Source organism: Nothobranchius furzeri, unplaced genomic scaffold (assembly GCF_043380555.1).
Source record: "Nothobranchius furzeri strain GRZ-AD unplaced genomic scaffold, NfurGRZ-RIMD1 Scf032, whole genome shotgun sequence".
Classification (NCBI taxonomy): Eukaryota; Metazoa; Chordata; class Actinopteri; order Cyprinodontiformes; family Nothobranchiidae; genus Nothobranchius; species Nothobranchius furzeri.
The window spans coordinates 623328-630827 of NW_027223049.1; positions in this window are offsets into that span (position 1 = coordinate 623328).

Here is a 7500-nt window from a genome sequence, read left to right on the forward strand (position 1 = left end):
CAGCAGCAGCCAGCCTCCAGCAGCCAGCCAGCCTCCAGCAGCTGATGGCGGTGTGTGGGAGCAGCAGCCAGCCTCCAGCGGCCAGCCAGCCTCCAGCAGCTGATGGCGGGGTGGAGGAGCTGCAGCCAGCGTCCATCAGCTGATGGCGGGGTGGAAGAGCAGCAGGCAGCCTCCAGCTGGTGATGGCGGGGTGGAGGAGCTGCAGCCAGCGTCCAGCAGCTGATGGCGGGGTGCAGGAGCAGCAGCCAGCCTCCAGCAGCTGATGGCGGGGTGGAGGAGCTGCAGCCAGCCTCCAGCAGCCAGCCTCCAGCTAGTGATGGCGGGGTGGAGAAGCAGGCAGCCTCCGTCAGCTGATGGCGGGGTGGAGGAGCAGAAGCCAGCCTCCAGCAGCTGATGGCGGGGTGCAGGAGCTGCAGCCAGCGTCCAGCAGCTGATGGTGGGGTGGAGGAGCTGCAGCCAGCCTCCAGCAGCCAGCCTCCAGCTAGTGATGGCGGGGTGGAGAAGCAGGCAGCCTCCGTCAGCTGATGGCGGGGTGGAGGAGCAGAAGCCAGCCTCCAGCAGCTGATGGCGGGGTGCAGGAGCTGCAGCCAGCGTCCAGCAGCTGATGGTGGGGTGGAGGAGCTGCAGCCAGCGTCCAGCAGCTGATGGTGGGGTGGAGGAGCTGCAGCCAGCCTCCAGCAGCCAGCCTCCAGCAGCTGATGGCGGGGTGCAGGAGCAGCAGCCAGCCTCCAGCAGCTGATGGCGGGGTGCAGGAGCAGCAGGCAGCCTCCAGCAGCTGATGGCGGGGTGGAGGAGCAGAAGCCAGCCTCCAGCAGCTGATGGCGGGGTGCAGGAGCTGCAGCCAGCGTCCAGCAGCTGATGGTGGGGTGGAGGAGCTGCAGCCAGCGTCCAGCAGCTGATGGTTGGGTGGAGGAGCAGCAGCCAGCCTCCAGCAGCCAGCCTCCAGCTAGTGATGGCGGGGTGGAGAAGCAGGCAGCCTCCATCAGCTGATGGCGGGGTGGAGGAGCAGAAGCCAGCCTCCAGCTGGTGATGGCGGGGTGCAGGAGCTGCAGGCAGCCTCCAGCAGCTGATGGCGGGGTGCAGGAGCTGCAGGCAGCCTCCAGCAGCTGATGGCGGGGTGGAGGAGCTGCAGCCAGCGTCCAGCAGCTGATGGTGGGGTGGAGGAGCTGCAGCCAGCGTCCAGCAGCTGATGGTTGGGTGGAGGAGCAGCAGCCAGCCTCCAGCAGCTGATGGCGGGGTGCAGGAGCAGCAGCCAGCCTCCAGCAGCTGATGGCGGGGTGGAGGAGCTGCAGCCAGCCTCCAGCAGCCAGCCTCCAGCTAGTGATGGCGGGGTGGAGAAGCAGGCAGCCTCCATCAGCTGATGGCGGGGTGGAGGAGCAGAAGCCAGCCTCCAGCTGGTGATGGCGGGGTGCAGGAGCTGCAGGCAGCCTCCAGCAGCTGATGGCGGGGTGGAGGAGCTGCAGCCAGCCTCCAGCAGCCAGCCTCCAGCTAGTGATGGCGGGGTGGAGAAGCAGGCAGCCTCCATCAGCTGATGGCGGGGTGGAGGAGCAGAAGCCAGCCTCCAGCAGCTGATGGCGGGGTGCAGGAGGTGCAGGCAGCCTCCAGCAGCTGATGGCGGGGTGCAGGAGCAGCAGGCAGCCTCCAGCAGCTGATGGCGGGGTGCAGGAGCTGCAACCAGCCTCCAGCTGGTGATGGCGGGGTGGAGGAGCTGCAGCCAGCCTCCAGCAGCCAGCCCCCAGCAGCTGATGGCGGGGTGGAGGAGCAGAAGCCAGCCTCCAGCAGCTGATGGTGGGGTGCAGGAGCTGCAGCCAGCCTCCAGCAGCCAGCCTCCAGCTGGTGATGGCGGGGTGGAGGAGCAGCAGCAGACAGCCTCCAGCAGCCAGCCAGCCTCCAGGAGCTGATGGCGGTGTGTGGGAGCAGCAGCCAGCCTCCAGCGTTCAGCCAGCATCCATCAGCTGATGGCGGTGTGAAGGAGCTGCAGCCAGCCTCCAGCAGGTCATGGTGGGGTGGAGGAGCAGCAGCCAGCCTCCAGCAGCTGATGGCGGGTTGCAGGAGCTGCAGCCAGCCTCCAGCAAATGATGGCGGGGTGCAGGAGCTGCAGGCAGCCTCCAGCAGCTGATGGCGGGGTGCAGGAGCAGCAGGCAGCCTCCAGCTGCTGATGACGGGGTGCAGGAGCTGCAACCAGCCTCCAGCTGGTGATGGTGGGGTGGAGGAGCTGCAGCCAGCCTCGAACAGCTGATGGCAGGGTGCAGGAGCAGCAGCCAGCCTCCAGCAGCTGATGGCGGGGCGCAGGAGCTGCAGGCAGCCTCCAGCAGCTGATGGCGGGGTGCAGGAGCAGCAGCCAGCCTCCAGCTGGTGATGGCGGGGTGAAGGAGCTGCAGCCAGCCACCAGCAGCTGATGGCGGGGTGAAGGAGCTGCAGCCAGCCACCAGCAGCTGATGGCGGGGTGGAGGAGCTGCAGCCAGCGTCCAGCAGCTGATGGTTGGGTGGTGGAGGAGCAGCAGCCAGCCTCCAGCAGCTGATGGCGGGGTGCAGGAGCAGCAGCCAGCGTCCAGCAGCTGATGGTTGGGTGGAGGAGCAGCAGCCAGCCTCCAGCAGCTGCTGGCGGGGTGCAGGAGCAGCAGCCAGCCTCCAGCAGCTGATGGCGGGGTGCAGGAGCTGCAGGCAGCCTCCAGCAGCTGATGGCGGTGTGCAGGAGCTGCAGCCAGCCTCCAGCAGCTGATGGCGGGGTGCAGGGGCTGCAGGCAGCCTCCAGCAGCTGATGGCGGGGTGCAGGAGCTGCAACCAGCCTCCAGCTGGTGATGGCGGGGTGGAGGAGCAGCAGCCAGCCTCCAGCAGCCAGCCTCCAGCTGCTGATGGCGGGGTGGAGGAACAGAAGCCTCCAGCAGCTGATGGCAGGGTGCAGGAGCAGCAGCCAGCCTCCAGCTGGTGATGGCGGGGTGGAGGAGCTGAAACCTGGGTCGGACCTGGTCTGCAGCAGGGCCCATTACCACTCAGAAGCTGATGGCAGTGTGTGTTTAGGTCCCTGCGGGGTGGATGAGCTGAAACCTGGGTCAGACTTGGTGTGCAGCAGGGCTCAGCACCCTCCAGAAGCCGATGACAGTGTGTCTTTAACTCCCTGCCTGGTGGGAGAGCTGAAAGCTGGGTCGGACCTGGTCTTTAGCAGAGCTCAGCAGCCTCCAGAAGCTGATGGCAGTGTGTGTTTCATCCCCTGCGGGGTGGGAGAGCTGAAACGTGGGTCGGACCTGGTCTGCAGCAGGGCCCATCACCATCCAGAAGCTGACGGCGGTGTGTGTTTAAGTCCCTGCGGGGTGGGAGAGCCATAACCTGGGTCGGACCTGGTCTGCAGCAGAGCTCAGCAGCCTCCAGAACCTGATGGCAGTGTGTCTTTAATCCACTGCGGGGTGCAGGAGCTGAAACCTGGGTCGGACCTGGTCTGCAGCAGGGCTCAGCAGCCAGCAGAAGGTGACGGCAGTGTGTGTTTAGTTCCCTGCGGGGTGCAGGAGCTGAAACCTGGGTCGGACCTGGTCTGCAGCAGAGCTCAGCAGCCAGCAGAAGGTGATGGCAGTGTGTGTTTAAGTCCCTGCCTGGTGGGAGAGCTGAAACCTGGGTCGGACCTGGTCTATAGAAGAGCTCAGCAGCCTCCAGAAGCTGATGGCAGTGTGTGTGTTTTGGTCCCTGCGGGGTGCAGGAGCAGGAACCCGGGTCGGACCTGGTCTATAGCGGAGCTCAGCAGCCTCCAGCAGCTGATGGCAGTGTGTGTTTAATTCCCTGCCTGGTGGGAGAGCTGTAACCCGGGTCGGACTTGGTCTGCAGCAGGGCCCATCACCATCCAGAAGCTGATGGCAGTGTGTCTTTAATTCCCTGCGGGGTGGAGGAGCAGAAACCTGGGTCGGACCTGGTCTATAGCAGAGCTCAGCAGCCTCCAGAAGCTGATGGCAGTGTGTGTTCAAGTCCCTGCGGGGTGGGAGAGCTGAAACCTGGGTCGGACCTGGTCTATAGAAGAGCTCAGCAGCCTCCAGCAGCTGATGGCAGTGTGTGTTTAAGTCCCTGCGGGGTGGGAGAGCTATATCCCGGGTCGGACCTGGTCTATAGCAGAGCTCAGCAGCCTCCAGCAGCTGATGGCAGTGTGTGTTTAAGTCCCTGCGGGGTGGGAGAGCTGAAACCTCGGTCGGACCTGGTCTATGGCAGAGCTCAGCAGCCTCCAGAAGCTGATGGCAGCGTGCCTCTAAGTCCCTGCCTGGTGGGAGAGCTGAAACCTGGGTCGGACATGGTCTGCAGCAGGGCTCGGCAGCCTCCAGCAGCTGATGGCAGTGTGTCTTTAAGTCCCTGCCTGGTGGGAGAGCTGAAACCTGGGTCGGACCTGGTCTATAGCAGAGCTCAGCAGCCTCCAGCAGCTGATGGCAGTGTGTGTTTAAGTCCCTGCCTGGTGTGAGAGCTGAAACCTGGGTCGGACCTGGTCTATAGAAGAGCTCAGCAGCCTCCAGCAGCTGATGGCAGTGTGTCTTTAAGTCACTGCCTGGTGGGAGAGCTGAAACCTGGGTCGGACCTGGTCTATAGTAGAGCTCAGCAGCCTCCAGCAGCTGATTGCAGTGTGTGTTTAAGTCCCTGCCTGGTGGGAGAGCTGATATCCGGGTCGGACCTGGTCCACAGCAGGGCCCATCACCCTCCAGAAGCTGGTGGCAGTGTGTGTTTAAGTCCCTGCGGGGTGCAGGAGCAGAAACCTGGGTGGGACCTGGTCTGCAGCAGAGCTCGGCAGCCTCCAGCAGCTGATGGCAGTGAGTGTTTAAGTCCCTGCGGGGTGGGAGAGCTATATCCCGGGTCAGACCTGGTCTAAAGCAGGGCCCATCACCCTCCAGAAGCTGGTGGCAGTGTGTGTTTAAGTCCCTGCGGGGTGGAGGAGCAGAAACCTGGGTCGGACCCGGTCTACAGCAGAGCTCAGCAGCCCCCAGAAGCTGATGGCAGTGTGTGTGTGTGTGTGTGTGTTTAAGTCTCTGCCTGGTTGGAGAGCCGATACCTGGGTCGGACCTGGTCTGCAGCAGGGCTCAGCAGCCTCCAGAAGCTGATGGCAGTGTGTCTTTCATTCCCTGCGGGGTGCAGGAGCAGAAACCTGGGTCGGACCTGGTCTATAGCGGAGCTCAGCAGCCTCCAGCAGCTGATGGCAGTGTGTGTGTTAAAGACCCTGCGGGGTGGGAGAGCTGAAACCTGGGTCGGACCTGGTCTGCAGCAGGGCTCAGCAGCCCCCAGAAGCTGATGGCTGTGTGTGTTTAAGTCCCTGCGGGGTGGGAGAGCTGAAACCTGGGTCGGACCTGGCCCGCAGCAGGGCCCATCACCCTCCAGAAGCTGATGGCGGTGTGGGTTTAAGTCCCTGCGGGGTTGAGGAGCTGAAACCTGGGTCGGACCTGGTCTGCAGCAGGGCCCATCACCATCCAGAAGCTGATGGCTGTGTGTGTTTAAGTCCCAGGGGGGTGGGAGAGCCATAACCTGGGTCGGACCTGGTCTGCAGCAGGGCTCAGCAGCCTCCAGTTGCAGATGGCAGTGTGTGTTTAGTTCCCTGCGGGGTGCAGGAGCTGAAACCTGGGTCGGACCTGGTCTATAGCAGAGCTCAGCAGCCTCCAGAAGCTGATGGCAGTGTGTCTTCAATTCCCTGCGGGGTGCAGGAGCTGATACCTGGGTCGGACCTGGTCTGCAGCAGGGCCCATCACCATCCAGACGCTGATGGCAGTGTGTGTTTAAGTCCTAGTGGGCTGCAGGAGCTGAAACCTGGGTCGGACCTGCTCTATAGTAGAGCTCAGCAGCCTCCAGAAGCTGATGGCAGTGTGTCTTTAAGTCCCTGCGGGGTGGGATAGCTGAAACCTGGGTCGGACCTGGTCTGCAGCAGGGCCCATCACCATCCAGACGCTGATGGCAGTGTGTGTTTAAGTCCTAGTGGGCTGCAGGAGCTGAAACCTGGGTCGGACCTGCTCTATAGTAGAGCTCAGCAGCCTCCAGAAGCTGATGGCAGTGTGTCTTTAAGTCCCTGCGGGGTGGGATAGCTGAAACCTGGGTCGGACCTGGTCTGCAGCAGGGCCCATCACCCTCCAGAAGCTGTTGGCAGTGTGTCTTCCATTCCTAGTGGGGCAGGGGAGCAAAGACCTGGGCAGAGGAGCGCCTGTCTGCATCCGATCCGGCCCCTCAGCAGCCCGCCGTGAGCCTTAGAGAACCCCCCCCCCCCCCCAGCGGGCTCCAGGAACCGGGCCCTGCGTCGGACCCAGCTCAGTAAGGCCCTCCCTCGGGCCCTGCAGCAGGTGGCCCCGTCTATGCAGTCGAAAACCCCGCGAAAATCGGTGTAGAAACGCCCGAGAGGCGTGGTGCGGTTCCCCCGGCCGGTACCGGGTCCGGACCGGTCCGGAAGTCCACCCAGAACACTGCCTGGGGCTTCTGGGCGGCTCCCCAGGCGCAGGCAGTCGAAAACCGCGTGAAAATCGGTTCAGAATTGACAAAACGGCGACCTCGTCGCTCCAAAAACTAAGTCCAAACTAAGCCTTTCGCTTATCGCTTAACGCTTAAGGCGGTCGGCCTTATGGCCAGTAAATGAAAAGTGCCTGCGCCCCTGGAGGTTTTGGAAGGTGCGAGCGATGACCATGCTCGGGTTAGTAGGTGAGGCCATCGGAAAACCAGCGTGAGTTGGCGGGTTTGGGTGGCAATCTATTCCAGGCAGAGTCGACTATCTCTGGGCATCAATTTTGGGATTTTTCCGGCTCTGGTTCTGGGAGAAACGCAGGGGCAAAGTGCAAGAGCCGCGGCCGATTTTGGTGGCCTGTCCCTGGGCACAAAGTCTGAGGAGTGTGGGCCTGGTTCTCCGAAAAATACCAGTCTGCTGGAGCTCACTCCCATGGCTCCAGGGGGCACGGCACACCCCCCGGTAGCCGACCAAAGTGCTCTACTCGGGCCAGACTCGGACCCACGACCCGGGGTGAGAACCACAACTACTGGTCATCCTTTTGACCTCCAGGGGGCGCGGCAGAGCCTCCCCAGTCCGACGCAAGTGCCCCACTTGGGCCATACTCAGACCCACGGCCCGGGGCGAGAACCACAACTACTGGTCATCCTTTAGACCTCCAGGGGGCCCGGCACAGCCTCCCTAGACCGACACAAGTGCTCCACTTGGGCTGTACTCTGACCCAAGTCCCGGTGCGAGAACCACAACTACTGGTCATCCTTTAGACCTCCAGGGGGCCCGGCACAGCCTCCCTAGGCCGACACAAGTGCTCCACTTGGGCTATACTCTGACCCAAGTCCCGGGGCGAGAACCACAACTACTGGTCATCCTTTTGACCTCATGGTCATCCTTTAGATCTCCAGGGGGCCCGGCACAGCCTCCCTAGGCCGACACAAGTGCTCCACTTGGGCTATACTCTGACCCAAGTCCCGGGGCGAGAACCACAACTACTGGTCATCCTTTAGACCTCCAGGGGGCACGGCACACCCCCCGGTAGCCGACCAAAGTGCTCTACTCGG